General features: G+C 32.0%; 1 long non-coding RNA gene across 1 annotated transcript; it reads right to left on the bottom strand.

Moving 5' to 3' along the window:
• Positions 1-6,529: 6,529 nt before the first annotated feature.
• On the bottom strand, positions 6,530-7,937 carry LOC132721608 (uncharacterized). Its single transcript, XR_009624487.1, has 3 exons — positions 7,751-7,937; positions 6,795-6,906; positions 6,530-6,595 (listed from the first exon to the last, which is right to left on the bottom strand). It is a non-coding gene; the product is annotated as an uncharacterized LOC132721608 (long non-coding RNA).
• Between the last annotated feature and the right edge of the window lie 10,503 nt (positions 7,938-18,440).

The following is an 18,440-nucleotide window of genomic DNA, read 5'->3' as shown; positions in this document are numbered from 1 at the left end:
ACAACAATGAGAAAATTAGAATCAGTTTGTCAGATGAAGGGCGTTTAAGCCTTTCGTTACAGTTGATATAAGTAATGAGAAAATATTTTTTAAGTTAACGAATTGTCAAAAAAGTTTCATTTTTATTGCAAAGGCATGGCTTTCAAGCGCGTAAAACATGAATTTATTTCTGTTATTTTACTTTTTCTTGTCCTGTCTATAATTTCCAGAAATGCAGCTGCGACGAGAGCTAAATTTTTTTTTTATTTACATCTTACTTTTTCATCTTCACTATAAACTCAATGTCCATCTCATTAGCTTGTTATATTTACGTGTTATGGTATTTTCCATATATTAATAAGTTGATAATGCATGTTATTTCTGAGACAACAGAGGTTTATCTTTTGCCAAAGTGTATCTCAGAGAGAAATAATTATGTAATTTCGATATTTTGACGTACGAAAATGAAAAGCAAGACTACCGCTGAGATCTTTATATATTCTTAAATGTACAGCATTCTATACCGTCAAAAATAATCTACATCGTGGTAATTATGAGAAATAGAAGCTTCAATATCTTCTGTAGAGTTTTTTTTTTCTCATGCACAACTCACTTACACATCATAAATAAAAATTAATATAGATTAAATTATAAACCAAATTACCTTTTTTGTTGGAGTTGCAACGTCACTTACATTATACGTAGATTCTTCTTTAAAAAAATCTAATTTATAGTATACATGTAAATTACAGTTTCGTTACATTTTATTATCAGCATCCACATAATATAATTCTTTCATGGTTTGTTACTTAATCAAACCCGCGAGAAATTTTATCGTTTTTATCATTAAATGTCGGGAAAATCGTACAAAATATCGCGGACAACGTATAAACCTTTCATAACAGTTGTTGAAAACAGCAAGGATCATTTTGACTCCAGTGGCCGCTAGTGTCCATACTTTAGATTTTATCCCTCATTTTTCTATAAAATGTCGTGGAACAGAAAGAAATCCGCGACATTTTTTGTTAGTGTTTTAGAAATTCTACAAAAAGTCGAGGGGAAAAGTTATAGGTCGGTTGCGACATTTAGCGACCATTTTGTGACATTTAGCGGCAATTGCGACATTTAGCGACAAGAACGACATATAACGGCGCCTCGCACCAGCACAAACAATATGAAGAAATGACGTTGATGTATCGACAAAATCGAACTAAAATGAATTAGTATAAACATAGATACATTCATTAAATAACTCTAATAGCAACAAAGAGGAGCTGTAAGCGTTAAAAATATTAAATTATGCCTCAAAGCACGCTGTTTCCTTAAACTCATAGTTACAATTTCGAACATGACAACTGCGATCCGTGTTTAAAGTACTTATAATAAGATAAGCTTATTGAAACACTCTTGAATCCGTTCGTGGAATAAACCAGTACTAAATATTAAGTGTAAAGTTTCTTGTTCACGGAAACAACGGCTTGCCCCTGACGGGGTTTGAACCCACGCGACCAATGTGTCTTGTAAACATTTAAACATGAACGCTATTTTTTTCACATGGAGGCTTAAACATTTTTCAAACGTTTTTAAATATCTGTACTTGGTCTACAAAATCTCTTTCGAAGTGCAAATGTGAAATGTTCAACTTACAAAACCTTTCATTATTGAAATATCTCTCCAATTTATTCCGGAATAATGCTCAGTAATTTAAATGAATCATATCCTTAAGAAATTATTATTTTACTACGCTACGAATAAGATGAAATGCAAAGGCGTATTCGAAATAAATTTCTATAATTCTTGAATATTTGCGTGATGGAAGTTAAATCCCAGTTGCTTATTTGTTTATCTTGAGTATAATAGAGTTTGAAACGAAACAAAACTGAGTTGCCATTCTGTTTTTTTAACATACATTCTAAAAGCGTAGAATATCAGTTTTCGTATTTCAATTTAAAAAAGTCAAAGTAGTCAAGAGATTTAAATCTATAACCTGCGTTGAAAAAAACCTGATCATTTGACGACAGACATAAAACTATACATTTGATTTTCTTACATAGATCAAGCGGTTCACTTAAAATGGTAAAAAAATAATATTTAAAATATAGATTCTGATACAAAAATAAAGTCTTTAAATTAAATTGAAAACTCGATTTTTATCTGGACTATTTGAATAATAGGGAGAGCTATTGTACTTACCCCAGCGTCGGCGTCTGCATCGTCTTTGGTGTCACACTTTGGCTAAGTTTTTGAGTGCACGTTGGCATCTCCAAAACTACTGAATAGAATGGGTAGAAACCTCGTCCTGAATTGGTCTCCTTTAAAAAAGGAATATTTTTCAAATAAAACTTTTGATGTTATGAGACATCACACCTTCACACTTGTAAACTAAGACAATAGGCCCATCATAAAGGCACCAGCTGCCTGTCTGTTACATACAAAACTCATGATAAGTGAGCATATGCCCAAACATTTTTTCTAGAGGATGTTTTCAAATACAATGAGATTTTATGGAACAGTATGCTACATTTGTAATGTATTATCATTTTAATATCTTAAATAATATAGAAACTATAATAATTCATCGTTTTATATCTGTTGCCATGTTCATACGTTCATTTTTCTCATGAAGAATTTAAAGACTCATTCAAACCGAGTCTACAAATTTCATGCAATTTTGGTGTGACTGATGCTTCGATCCGAGGGATCACACTTTATCCAGATTTTTATACTTCACAACAGCACACAGGTGTTAAGTTCTGTGTGGCAGCTGTAGAATGTTGCCCCGTATTTCACTTCAGTGGTATATTTTTCTGGTCCTTCGGAATATTGATTCCAACACTTTAAGTACCGATCAAGCCGGTGCTAGGGGGCGAAAGGGATGTTGCACTTTATCATTATCCCTCATGTACAGACTCAATCAAACTTAGCCTGCATTTTTCTATTAATTTTGTTATGAAATCTGGATAAAGTGTGATCCCCAGAAAGCATTAATGCTTCCGAGGGATCACTTTATCCAGATTTTTAAACAACTAAAACAGTACATGTGATAGATCAAACGTTTATCATAAACTATGTTTTCCCTTTCGACATTTTAGATTTATTTCGTATCCTTGCACCCCCTCATTTGTAGCATATTATCTCTACTGGTAACGTTTCATGAAATATTAGAAAAAAGAAATGGTTAATTTGTTTAAATAGACTGATTTTGATGATAATAAACTTGAAGCTTATTAAAACCATATTCCCGTGTCCATTAAGCTTGAACAAACAGTATGAGCATTTTGTCTGGAAACTTTGTCGTGCCCTCATTTAGACGCAATCCCAGGATCCTTGCGATTAGTGGCAGACAACATCTTAAACAATGGGTGACTTCTCTCCTCATTTTGTTAATTCAATGTTTTCAGAAGCAATATACTGTTTTGAATTGTTTCGCCAGTATTCAAATTACAGTAATTAATGAGGTAACACGTGAAATCACTTCTGTTGTTATACAAAGCTATGATTGTTTGCAGACAGGGAAATGATTAATAACTTGTCAGGTGTTAACACTTAATTACTTATAGTATTACACCCGTCAGTCAATAGTAAGTGGAGAATTGAGAAATGTTGTTATTCCCTGGTGAACATTACTTAATAGATTAACACATATAGCGTTGTTGTTGTTTTTTGTTGTTGTTTTTTGTTTGTTGTTTGTTTTGTTTTTAAATTCTAATTTAGAAAATAACGTGTGTTCATCAAATAGTATTAACAACCAAAAAATGTGCATGTACTGTAAAAGGTACATTAAACTGTATGTAACAAACTCTTAAATTGCTTAAAAATTAGAATTGCTCTATGACAATTACTAATTAAAAACGCCAGAAATAATGGTACAGCTTAACGCTGCATGGTGCGATACTTTGGTTGTCAATGTCAAAATACATTTTTGCTGGCGTCCTTTTATGTAATGAAATACATTTTTGTAATAGACATAAAGTATGTTACATAATTATGGAACATCCTTCAGTTTATTTCCTGTTTTTTAAAATATAACAATCTTATATATGAAGGAAACAATTTATATGTCATAAAATGATACGGTAAATAAAATCACTTTAGTTAATCTGGAAGGTATCATGAGAGTATACAATTTAATATTGTCTGGATGAACTTATAGCTTGCTAACGGCAACATGTTTTGACCCATATATCAGTTCAGTCCCAGATTAGACGCAGTGTGGTCTGATCATGACCTGTACTGCTCGCTATTGAGGCACTACATATTTGGAAAATTTTCCTTCAAATGTTAAATGGTTTTCTTTTCAGATTGAAAGACGAACAAGTTAATTTGGTATATTTAGCGTACTAAGTGTCCAAATGTACCACTGAAATGATGATGAATACAATGTTAAACCGACGAAGTAAGATTTGACAATTTTACGAAACAAACAGACAAACAAAAAACGACAAAAAGAAAACAAAGAAATAAGAAAACAATTCTTTAAACAATACGCAAAAATACACATATAAACAAGCTATCACATACTAAACCATCTGATATTAAAAAAGATTACAACTATTACAACTAGGTTTATTAGAGAAAGATCTCATCGCTGAGAAACGACAAATGGAATTAAAACTTTTTGTGTAGCATAATTATGTAGCACATTATACCTCAGAAACGAATATTATTTTCATTCTTTAGAAAGGGCAAACATGAGTTTTATAACATTTTAAAACTTGTTTTAGAGCGTGTTAAATGCTTATCACGCTAAATGATGTAAAATTATCCTTCATAAAAGTAACAAAATGTGAACAAAGTAGTATTTTGACTTCCAATCACTATAATCGTACTATTTTATTTTCAAAAAAAATTGATCAGGTAATTTACCAACGAGTAACTTTCTGGAAACTTTAACAGGACATTAAAAGTAAAGACTTTCGTGAAATAAAAATAAAAGCATTACTGACAAATATTGGGGTTTTTAATAAAACTGAAAGAAGAAAAACAAAACAACTCTTTAATTTCTGGTAAAGCACATCTAAAATATGAAAAAGTAACCATATGCCCAAACAACTCTTAAACAACAAAGAACTACACTTCACTACTTAACACTTATACAATCGTTGTTATAGCAGTGTTTATATTAATAGAGGGACATTAAAGGGTAATTACTTCTGTGTCTCCAGTGCTGGTAAATATTTGTTTTCTACTCAAACAATATCAATGTTTCAGACTCTTTATTACACAATAACAGAAGAATCACAGAGGAATACATTCACACATGTTAGATTAACATATTTATTTCAGCTTGAATTTGATGACAGCTTTGAGAGCGTATTTGTGCAACTCTCGAATTTGCTTCCTGGAACGAACCAGTATCATATCAGCAAACGTCGTTTGACAAAAAATATTTTCTGGCTTATGTTAAAACATTCTTTTTGAACAAGTTTAAGCATACTGTATGTTAAGTAATAATGTATGAAGAAAATTTAATGTGCTTTTGGTTTTACACATTTGTTTCTCTCTTTCACCTTGTTATGCATGGATATTTTATTGGCCAAATAGTGAGAATCAACGCAATACGCATGTATATAGAGATCACTATTTTTGATAGATACAATTAAGATGTTATAAGAAAAGACCGTTCAAGAAAGCCACTCAGAACATTATTACATATTTAAAAAAAAAATGAATGACAATTTTAAATAGCAGATGGTTCTTCAGTACATTTTGCAGAAAGAAGAAAGCCGGACAATAGTCTTACTATTCAACATCACGTAAACGCATTTTTTTCAAGTTCAATATTTTTCCAGTACTGGTGTATGGTATATAATTGATATGTAAAAAAATCTGATGATAATATTTAGGGGGGGCACCTCTTTTTTAGACCCCCCGCCTTGTTTGGGCCGGGGTGTTTTAGGATATAAATCCTTTTTTGTGCATACATACATGTTTGAAATAAACAATAAAAAATGCAAAATTGAAGACATGAATTTTATTTCATTGTCTTAAATGTACACTTCATCCCAACATCTTATGCTTTCTGACAATATCTGGATATTTTTTGCGTGTGAATTTTTATTTCTCTATCACCAATACATAGTCCACAATGCTAACTGTCCTTTTCAGTCTGAAAACAAAATAGAAATCATTGAAAATATAAAATGAAAAAAATATATGTAAATCATTTAACAATTTAGCTATTTATCTGTGATGAAATAAATCCAGTATTTTATATGCTTTTCACAAAATGAATAAGATTACAGAATGTAAAATGGACTGACATTGAGTCAAAGTATAACAAGTATATCAATAAAATGCACATAATCAAATAAGCACTTCAAACAAATAAAACATATGAAATATATCTGTAGTTCAAATTAATTGATTTGTAAACATCATATTGATGATAAAATAGTGAAATATAAAGTATACAACTTACCACCAAGGGAAAACAAAAAGGTTGAGATATAAACATGATGTAAATGATGTTAAATTCTCATATTAACTGAAAACAACTTACCATAACTGATATGTGACAATAAGCTATGCACATCAATGGAGCAACTGTTACATTAATCATGAGTTCTGGTCCATTGTAAAAAAATCCACTCTCAATACTACAGAAGATTCCAATCTGAAAAAGAAAATATTGACATTAAATGTTAAGTGTGTCTTAGACTTTGTACTTTGTCTTATAATTTTGAAAATCACCTACAATCTTATCTTAGCATGTTCAAACACATACAAAATTTCATTTTCCAGAGTGAATATGTCAAGTTTAGCAAATAAATGACCAAAATACTTAACAATTTATTTGAAAAAAAGTATTTTACCTGATTACTGTGTTGTATTTATTCTTTTCACTGCACATGACTTGATTTTTTTCCAGCTACTGATGTTTTTCAATTGTTCATCTTAGTAACAACCCACATTTTGACCATGTTTCTGAAAATAGTTTCAGAAATTTGATGTTAATTCAGTCATGATGTAAGAAATAAAGGAGACAAAATGCATATACATTGACATGGGGTATAAAAAGAAACAATTACATCAAAAACAAATGCCATATGGCATCAAAAACACAATTTGTGAGACATTTTTGGACATGTAACTGTATTAATTATTCAAACTAGTATTGAAATTTGCTGTGTGTTTCATGAAAAAGCATGCAAATGAAAATAAATAGAAGAGCTACTTGATACTGTGATCCAAAAAAGATTAATCTGTCCTGTTCTTCAAGTCAGTATGCTAGTTACAGGGTGTGTTTTGCTTTGAATGCTTGCAAATTTCTGTATGAAATAAATATACATATATTTTCATTCATGACAGGTCTGTATTTCTGATAATTCAGTGTTTTACTCAATTTCAATTGTTACACACATGATCAGAGATATGTTCAGTTTGTCTTCCTAAACTACTCTACAGTACTGTTTTAAGAGCAGTAAGAACACTCAATGAGTAAAGTCAGTATTAAATTTATCTATAGATTCTGCTATATTTTTTCTACAGACAAATTCATTTCTGATCAAATTGAAATAGTCTTTCAAGCACCCTGGCAACTTTGCAGAAACAATTTTCATTGTATCTGACTAATATTGATGTAATATTTCAAATGTCAAAGTGAAAATGTCAAACTGTTGTATCATTCAGCATGCATGATCAAAAGCTGTTGTTTACATTTTTTGTTGACACAGTGCATGAAATCAATAAAACAAGCTAGATATTTCATATGAAGTTGTTTATCGTTTTAATAGTTAATGATCTAACCCGATCTAACACACTTGCTTACCTTTATTTTCTTGAAACGCCCCAAAAATCCGTTGAAAATAAACGTTTCCATTCCTGCATTTCTCACAATAACAAAGTCAAACAAACGACGCTTGATAATCAAGGGGATACAATCCGATGCTATCAAAACCCGTACTGAATAAGTTTATTTACAATAATTTTGCTTTCACATGGAATGACAGTACAATGTTGGACAATATGTGATAGGTAATATTCAGAAAATGAATAAACACTTCGTAAACGTTTAAAAATGTATATTTATTGTATTTATTCAGATTTTCTGCAGTATTTACTGCAGGTTATAATTACTGTACTACAGTAATACGGCACAGTCGGTATATTTCTCCTCTTTTTTATTTGATTTACTCTTTTTTTTTGTCTGTCAAAGTCATTTCGTTTTCAATGATACACAATATATTTCTATCGACTAATATGGCGCTAATTAGCTCGCCTTTGATAGTTCTAAGAAAATAATTATAATGTGACGTCATCAATACTACGTCATCAATATAGCTTCGAATAGGAAAACGTTCAAACGGGTCATAACAAGTCTCGCTTTTAAAATGTTCGGCCGTGTTGGAAATTGCTGTGTTAAAAAATTTAATTTAAGGTGGATAATTACTGGATATTTACTTAATTTTTATGAGGTATGTGACATTTGTTTATACTTTTCACTCTGGCGAATTTTTTAAAAGAATATCAATGTATTTTCAGTCTGAAAATGCTATTTTCTTCGAGAGAGTGAGGTTTAGATTAGACTCTACTTCGAGAGATTGATGTTGTTGAATTTTGATTTTATTTTCGTAGATCTATCATCATGAGTCTTATGTCGAATTTCAAATTGAATCTTTTGACGATGTAATGTTGGGTTGATAAAACATGTAAACAAGTTGAATATTTTCTTGTTGATAGGCAGGATAGGCCCGATAGACAAGTTTATTTTTCAAGTTTACGGAGTACAGTTGAATAGCGATTTAAAATATTTTAGCGAAATGTTTTGTTTGATTTATTTTTTTGTAAAATGCAGACTTAATATGGTGTGAATATTTTAGTAGATAGACACAATTATTTGTCAAATTTACGGAGTACAGAAAGTCAGTTGAATAGCGATTTAAAATATTTTAGCGAAATGTTTTGTTAGATCTAGATTTATGTTTTGTAAAATTTACATTCAGTATGATGTTAATATTTTGCCTGGGAAAAATGGATTTAGATCAATTTTTTATTGGACATGTTTGAAAAAATATTGAAAAAAGCTTTCATGGTTTATTTCTCCAAACGATATCTACACAGTAGGAAAATATCAATTGTTGACATTTTCTACGCTCGAAAACTTAGTGTAAAACAGCGGATCATGTTTTGAAATGCTACTTGGTGCAAATATTTCATGTTTTCAAGAGGAAAAAAAAATCTGTTCGCTTTTGTGTATCGAGAATGATGGTATTTTTTTCTTCGTGTTTATTTGTCTGCGAACCCGATTTCATTTTACATTTGATGAAAATATAAATCACATATAAAAACTTTATTTTGACAAATGAATTTAAATTGAAATAAAGTGGTAAATTTATCACTGAATAGATTTAGTAGATCAACATTGTTCTACGATTTTTTTTGTCAAAAATTTGTTTGCTGATAAAGTGTTGGTGTTTTATTTTTTAATGTAAATCTTTATTTTGACCTAGGCTTTTTGAAAATATTTTTGCTTGAATAAAACCGCTTATTCTTATTGCAAATTAACTTGACAGTGAAAAGGATCTACAATATTTTTTCTATATATTTTCTCTTCAATATTTAATCAATGGTGATAATGTGGTACTGTAGATATCATATCGTGTAAAATGCAAGAAATATGTAGTCTATTGTAAATAGAAAGATTCAATCTATTTTTATTTAATCTCGGCAAAAATGTTAGCGTACTTAAATTCTTTACTAAACCTATAACATTTGTTACTGCAAAAAAATATGTATCTTGATCGATCATTACTTGATATTTAGACTATGAATTTGCGTTGTGTATTTCAGCAATTCAACTGTTGACAGTGATCACTGATGAATATTTATGAAACAAAAGGTAAACATTTTTTTTTCAATTTCGATCATATTTGTTACTCATGTTGATTTTGACAGTAAATGTTTTATACAGTTAACAATCGTTGTTGATTTTTTATTTAACTCTTTCGCTCCGAGCGACCCCTTTTCTCGAATTTGTTGGAACAAGCATAAGTGAAATATAATTGGAAAAAAGTATTAGAAAAAAAAGTATATATAGTTAGCTGTCAGTATAATCCGCATTACAACATGAAGCGAAAACACGAATCATTGATATTGTGGAACGCTGCTTTTGTCAAAGGTTCCGGAACATTAAAAAATTGGATTGATAAAGTAAAAATGTTTGAAATTAAAGGCGATAGCTCACAAACAAGCAAAACGCATTACTCAGACTTGGAAGCTAAATCGAAGTTTTTAAAATCAAAAGATAAGGTAATGTGTACTTTTTCTGTTGGTATTAGACCAACACCGAAACAAAAACGAACGTTGAATCAAATGCTCAAAGTAAGTAATTATGCTTACAATTGGTGCAATTACTTAGTGAAAGAGAAAAATTTCAAACCGAAGCATTTCGACTTGCAAAAGGTTGTAAGTAAAACGAATGCAAGTGACATACCAACAGAATACAGACGTCCCCAAGATGAATGGTTTTTCGACAATAAGATGACATGTATCAAGGGGACTGCTTGCAAAACATTTTGTGCTATGTACAAATCAGCACAGTCTAACCAAAAGAAATCTAAAGTTGTTTTAAACAATAAGGATACTACTTTTTTACGAGAAGGATCATTCGAAGTTCAACAACAGTTTGTACGGTTGTTGACAACAAAAGACAATGCCGATGACTTTTTTCGAAAATCGAGAATAGCTCTGATGCCAGCTAGCTTTTCACACTCAAGCAAGAACTATAAAGAAAGGTATCTCAAAATTTCAAAAGATGTATCAAAATTGCCACCACTTAGTCGTGATATGAAGATTAGCAAACGAGCAAATGGCAAATTTGTTTTGCATATTCCATGTGATCCCATATGTACTAGACAAATACATGTTAACTCATCAGACTCAATATGCTCAATTGATCCTGGTGGTAGAACATTCGCAACATGTTACGACCCAAGTAATTTGAAATGCTTTCAAGTCGGACGCAAAGAAGATAAGGAGAGAATAATTTACAGACTTCATGACAAAATTGATAGAGTGCATGAACAATTGTCACTCGCTATACAGAGAAATCAAACACAAGCAAAGAATGACCGAATCGGTCAGTTAAAGAAACTACATCTCAAATTGAAAACTTACGTGAATGACATACATCTGAAACTATGTTCTTATCTTGTGAAACATTACAAGCTCACAGTTCTTGGTAAAATATCAGTCTCTTCAATTGTTAGAAAAGACAGACCGAAACATTTATCAAAGAGAAGCAACAGAGACCTGTTATGCTGGCAACACTACAAATTCAGAGAGAGATTGCTGCATAGAGCTCGAGATACAAATTGCGAAGTAATCGTTCAAGATGAAAGTTACACATCAATGACATGTGGGAATTGTGGAGTAAAGAACAAACAATTGGGTGGAAATGAAACATTTTATTGCGACAAGTGCAAATATGAAACACATCGAGACGTGAATGGTGCGAGAAATATTATGCTAAAGTATTTGAACATTTTTCCATTTTCATCATAAAAATATAAATGACATTATAGGTTTGACTCGACCTGCCTCGAGTAAGAAGTTTTGCCTCGAATTTTACATATGCGAAAGTCGGGGCAAAAATTCTCTCGGAGTGAATGAGTTATCAAAATAGTCGGTATTCCTCATCAGAAACCAATCCAAACTGCTGGATTCGGTGGTTTTGGTTTTACCTCAACTAGTAAGTCAACACTTTGCGGGTTTGGAACGTCGAGTTCTTCTACGACTTAACCAAAAAGACATTTCTTGACATTATTGTTTTGATGATAGTATGATTAGAAAATAAATGGACAAAAAGAATAAAGATTTTCTTTTTTTCAACTTGTTGATCAAGAAGGTCATTTCTTGCATTTTTTATGTCGATTACTGTAATTGACTTAACTTTTTGACATCTGTTCAACGTTAATCTTCTAGTGTTAACAAAAATGAAATTCAATCACGGTCTATGATTTTCTTACTGCACTGATGTATAAATGCGAATATGTGTTTCTAGTTTATTATTGGTTTCATTTCTGAAATTGTTCAATGTTCATCTGCAATCATGATATTTTAATTCCAAGCAGCTTCTTGACAAAAATATCTTCTTATCATTTTAACTTTGAATTGATTGAATCCGCTATTTCAAACCCGAGAAACATGTTATCATACTTTCTATCAATTTGTATTACTGTAAAAATTTTATATATTAATCAATTTGTGTTAATGCTGTTTCTCTCTTGCAGTAATGACTGAATACAAAACAGAAAAAGTAAACATTTTCAATTTACTTTATATTCGTTCGAATTCACAAATCGTGAATAAGAATGTTCGTTTTTCATTGAAAAAAAGAATGTTGAATATGATATATCAACAAATATATGATTGGAACACATAAAAAATTGGTATGTGAGACCACAAGCAGAAAAACTAATTTCTGAAAAATTTCATTATTTTTGTTGTTATATAACCTCAGACGTTTAGATTTCAGTTCAGTCTACGTTTAGCATTCGATGTGTTAACATCGTCGCTGTAGACTCAACTATCTCAAAAATTTTGTCTCTTATGTGATGAGGTGAAATCACTTTTCTGCTAACAAGGCAAAGTTAGTAGATAAAAGTCTGAACATTTTGCCTGAATGGTGTTTATTGTAACATTAGCGCAAGCAGAGTGTCAATGTGGTCTCTGACCCGCCACTATTACTCGCTGGCTGTTTGGCGAATATAGTGCAATTAGTCTGCTTGTTACAGCTATAATACGTGTATAAACAGCTCGAACAACCAATGCTCCGTCTGTGATCAGCGCTCTATTCCCATCGCTGTATGGCGTGCGATATCAGTCCAGATTGGTCTCTCGAAGGATAGACGAGAGATTGAAGGGTGGGTTGAGTCGAGTTGGTTATACACGCTACATAATGTTACTTGGTTTTGATCATTCAGGCAGATAAAAAAATGTTAAAGCTAATACATGATATGAAAGATTAAATATTTTCTCTTTCGACAACTTTCATATCAAATCAAAATTATTCAGTCCGAAATGACTATAAACTATAAATTTGGTTCAGTATGCATTTTGACTTGGTTGAGTCAAGACGTTAAAATTTTGTCTCTTATGTGATGAGGTGAAATCACTATACTGCTAACAAGGCAAAGTTAGTACATGATATGAAAGTATAAATATTTTCTCTTTCGGTAACTTTCATATCAAATCAAAATTTTCAGTCCGAAATGACTATAAACTATAAATCTGGTTCAGTATGCATTTTGACTTCGTTGAGTCAAGACATGAAAATTTTGTCTCTTATGTGATGAGGTGAAATCACTTTTCTGCTAACAAGGCAACGTTAGTAGATAAATGTCTGTACATTTTGCCTGAATGGTGGTGTTTAATGTAACATTAGCGCAAGCAGAGTGTCAATGTGGTCTCTGACCCGCCACTATTACTCGCTGGCTGTTTGGCGAATATAGTGCAATTAGTCTGCTTGTTACAGCTATAATACGTGTATAAACAGCTCGAACAACCAATGCTCCGTCTGTGATCAGCGCTCTATTCCCATCGCTGTATGGCGTGCGATATCAGTCCAGATTGGTCTCTCGAAGGATAGACGAGAGATTGAAGGGTGGGTTGAGTCGAGTTGGTTATACACGCTACATAATGTTACTTGGTTTTGATCATTCAGGCAGATAAAAAAATGTTAAAGCTAATACATGATATGAAAGATTAAATATTTTCTCTTTCGACAACTTTCATATCAAATCAAAATTATTCAGTCCGAAATGACTATAAACTATAAATTTGGTTCAGTATGCATTTTGACTTGGTTGAGTCAAGACATGAAAATTTTGTCTCTGAAGTGATGAGGTGAAATCACTATACTGCTAACAAGGCAAAGTTAGTACATGATATGAATGAAAGTATAAATATTTTCTCTTTCGACAACTTTCATATCAAATCAAAATTATTCAGTCCGAAATGACTATAAACTATAAATTTGGTTCAGTATGCATTTTGACTTCGTTGAGTCAAGACGTTAAAATTTTGTCTCTGAAGTGATGAGGTGAAATCACTTTTCTGCTAACAAGGCAAAGTTAGTAGATAAATGTCTGTACATTTTGCCTGAATGGTGGTGTTTAATGTAACATTAGCGCAAGCAGAGTGTCAATGTGGTCTCTGACCCGCCACTATTACTCGCTGGCTGTTTGGCGAATATAGTGCAATTAGTCTGCTTGTTACAGCTATAATACGTGTATAAACAGCTCGAACAACCAATGCTCCGTCTGTGATCAGCGCTCTATTCCCATCGCTGTATGGCGTGCGATATCAGTCCAGATTGGTCTCTCGAAGGATAGACGAGAGATTGAAGGGTGGGTTGAGTCGAGTTGGTTATACACGCTACATAATGTTACTTGGTTTTGATCATTCAGGCAGATAAAAAAAATGTTAAAGCTAATACATGATATGAAAGATTAAATATTTTCTCTTTCGACAACTTTCATATCAAATCAAAATTATTCAGTCCGAAATGACTATAAACTATAAATTTGGTTCAGTATGCATTTTGACTTCGTTGAGTCAAGACGTTAAAATTGTGTCTCTGGAGTGATGAGGTGAAATCACTATACTGCTAACAAGGCAAAGTTAGTACATGATATGAAAGTATAAATATTTTCTCTTTCGGTAACTTTCATATCAAATCAAAATTATTCAGTCCGAAATGACTATAAACTATAAATTTGGTTCAGTATGCATTTTGACTCCGTTGAGTCAAGACATGAAAATTTTGTCTCTTGAGTGATGAGGTGAAATCACTTTTCTGCTAACAAGGCAAAGTTAGTAGATAAAAGTCTGAACATTTTGCCTGAATGGTGGTGTTTACTGTAACATTAGCGCAAGCAGAGTGTCAATGTGGTCTCTGACCCGCCACTATTACTCGCTGGCTGTTTGGCGAATATAGTGCAATTAGTCTGCTTGTTACAGCTATAATACGTGTATAAACAGCTCGAACAACCAATGCTCCGTCTGTGATCAGCGCTCTATTCCCATCGCTGTATGGCGTGCGATATCAGTCCAGATTGGTCTCTCGAAGGATAGACGAGAGATTGAAGGGTGGGTTGAGTCGAGTTGGTTATACACGCTACATAATGTTACTTGGTTTTGATCATTCAGGCAGATAAAAAAAATGTTAAAGCTAATACATGATATGAAAGATTAAATATTTTCTCTTTCGACAACTTTCATATCAAATCAAAATTATTCAGTCCGAAATGACTATAAACTATAAATTTGGTTCAGTATGCATTTTGACTTGGTTGAGTCAAGACGTTAAAATTTTGTCTCTTATGTGATGAGGTGAAATCACTATACTGCTAACAAGGCAAAGTTAGTACATGATATGAAAGTATAAATATTTTCTCTTTCGACAACTTTCATATCAAATCAAAATTATTCAGTCCGAAATGACTATAAACTATAAATTTGGTTCAGTATGCATTTTGACTTCGTTGAGTCAAGACGTTAAAATTGTGTCTCTGAAGTGATGAGGTGAAATCACTATACTGCTAACAAGGCAAAGTTAGTACATGATATGAATGTATAAATATTTTCTCTTTCGGTAACTTCATATCAAATCAAAATTATTCAGTCCGAAATGACTATAAACTATAAATTTGGTTCAGTATGCATTTTGACTTCGTTGAGTCAAGACGTTAAAATTGTGTCTCTGAAGTGATGAGGTGAAATCACTATACTGCTAACAAGGCAAAGTAGATGTTAGTACATGATATGAAAGGATAAATTTTTCTCTTTCGACAACTTTCATATCAAATCAAAATTATTCAGTCCGAAATGACTATAAACTATAAATTTGGTTCAGTATGCATTTTGACTTCGTTGAGTCAAGACGTTAAAATTGTGTCTCTGGAGTGATGAGGTGAAATCACTATACTGCTAACAAGGCAAAGTTAGTACATGATATGAAAGTATAAATATTTTCTCTTTCGGTAACTTTCATATCAAATCAAAATTATTCAGTCCGAAATGACTATAAACTATAAATTTGGTTCAGTATGCATTTTGACTCCGTTGAGTCAAGACGTTAAAATTGTGTCTCTGAAGTGATGAGGTGAAATCACTTTTCTGCTAACAAGGCAAAGTTAGTAGAAAAAATTCTGTGCATTTTGCCTGAATGGTGTTTAATGTAACATTAGCGCAAGCAGAGTGTCAATGTGGTCTCTGACCCGCCACTATTACTCGCTGGCTGTTTGGCGAATATAGTGCAATTAGTCTGCTTGTTACAGCTATAATACGTGTATAAACAGCTCGAACAACCAATGCTCCGTCTGTGATCAGCGCTCTATTCCCATCGCTGTATGGCGTGCGATATCAGTCCAGATTGGTCTCTCGAAGGATAGACGAGAGATTGAAGGGTGGGTTGAGTCGAGTTGGTTATACACGCTACATAATGTTACTTGATTTTGGTCATGAACACATTTCCATTCAGGCAGAAAAAAAGTTTGACTCTTTTAGTTTGATGAGGCGAAATCATTTACAGTGGTCTTATCAAAATGTTCATTCAGTGACATATAAAAAAACGTTTTGGTCCGGGAATGATACTAGCAAACATTTTTTCAATTTTTCTTCAATGCTTGTTTGAAAGATAAATTGTTAAATGTTTGCTAACGGTCGCAAGTCCGTGTAAAATCAGAGCGTCGGAACAAAATGTAAAATTGTTTGTGTGCTGTAAGAAGAAAATAAACATTGCTTGTCAAGTTTGTGAATTTTTTTGTATTAACGTAAAATTTTGAGATAAAGAAGAAAGAAACACCATGAAAAGTCAATGCACAAAATGTTTTTTTTTTTATTTTCAAAATGAATATCATATACTAATCATTTTGTCACTGTAATTTCAATGGTTGAATTTGCTTTTTCATTCTTATCATGATAGTAAATTTGATTTTTTTCATGTTTGCTTGCAAGATATTTTTTCTATTAACGAGATTTTCTTTTGCTAGTAGAAAGTTGATCAGATTCAGAAATGAAAAGCATCGAAAGGTTCATGTTTCTTTGCAAGATATTTTTCTATTTACGTATTTTTTTTTGGCAAGTAGAATGCAATCAAATAAGCTACTTAGATTCATAAAGGTACTAAGCAATTGCAATAATGAAAAGCATGAAGATGTCAATAATGCAAGAAACATTTTTCTAAAGTGCTTGAACGCTTTTAATTTTTTTAGGAATGGAATGTAGCTTGTATGGGTCAAATGTTTCGTTTGGTTCTAAAAAGTATGAAATGAAACACATCGAGACGTGAATGGTGCGAGAAATATTATGCTAAAGTATTTGAACATTTTTCCATTTTCATCATAAAAATATAAATGACATTATAGGTTTGACTCGACCTGCATCGAGTAAGAAGTTTTGCCTCGAATTTTACATATGCGAAAGTCGGGGCAAAAATTCTCTCGGAGTGAATGAGTTATTCAAAATTTGAGTTGGTTAACCGTTGCAAGTCGGTACAAAAGCAGAGCAACACCTGAAATCAGACTCTGATTTTGATGTTATTCATTATCTTGTCTTGTATTCATTTGACTAGAATCAAATCTGGTATCATCATAATTATCATTAATTTGATTTTCAATTCCCAACACCCACGTTGATGCCAAGCAAACAAACTGTGAATGACATTTAAGGCTTGACTCAGCCTGTTTCGAGCAAGAAATTTTGCCTCGAATTTTGCTTATGTGAAAGTCGGGGCAAAAATTCTCTCGGAGTGAATGAGTTAATTGAAATCCTAAACTAGGCTACATTGAGCAAGGTGGTGCCTTGTGATACCCCTGCCTTTGAGCAGATAGTACAATAGCTGTTTTGAGCTATTGGGGGACCTAGTACCGAGGTTTTTTTGTAAATTAGATAAAATTTGTCTAGATTACTGAAGCGGTAACACAACACTAGAATAACACAATCATTGTAAGAAAAAAGAAAATTGCGTCATTTTACTTCTAGCCGCTGAAGAGGTAACATCGCTGCAATGAGATTGTGAGTAATATCTTTGACTTTCCTTTTTAGCTTTCGGGATATGATCAGATTTTGTGAATATGTTCATTTTCTAAAATCTTTTTGGCTAGAAAGATGAAATCCGAATTGTTAGTGCATATACTTAGATAGATAAGAACATATATTTCTCAAATCCTTCTAGCTAGACATTTTTTTTCGATATGTAGTGAAACATGCAGCTATTTGTTCTGATAACAAGTATGAAGGCAAAATTCTGTTCTTGATATTGAACTTAATATTGAGATCATCGAGTACATGATGAATGCATTGGTCTTAATTTCTTTCGATTAAAATGCAATCGTTTGTAAGTTGAAATGAGTACTATCTCTTCTCGTTAGACAGTGAAATCAGTGTTGAATATTGTTCACAACTATTTCTAACAATTAAATCGTCATATTCTATAGAGTAATTGACGTGAAAAA

Source organism: Ruditapes philippinarum, unplaced genomic scaffold, assembly GCF_026571515.1.
Source record: "Ruditapes philippinarum isolate M1 unplaced genomic scaffold, ASM2657151v2 ctg1589_1_1_1_1, whole genome shotgun sequence".
In the NCBI taxonomy this organism is placed as follows: Eukaryota; Metazoa; Mollusca; class Bivalvia; order Venerida; family Veneridae; genus Ruditapes; species Ruditapes philippinarum.
The sequence above is the reverse complement of the archived record's forward strand: the minus strand, read 5'-3'. Positions and strand labels throughout refer to the sequence as shown.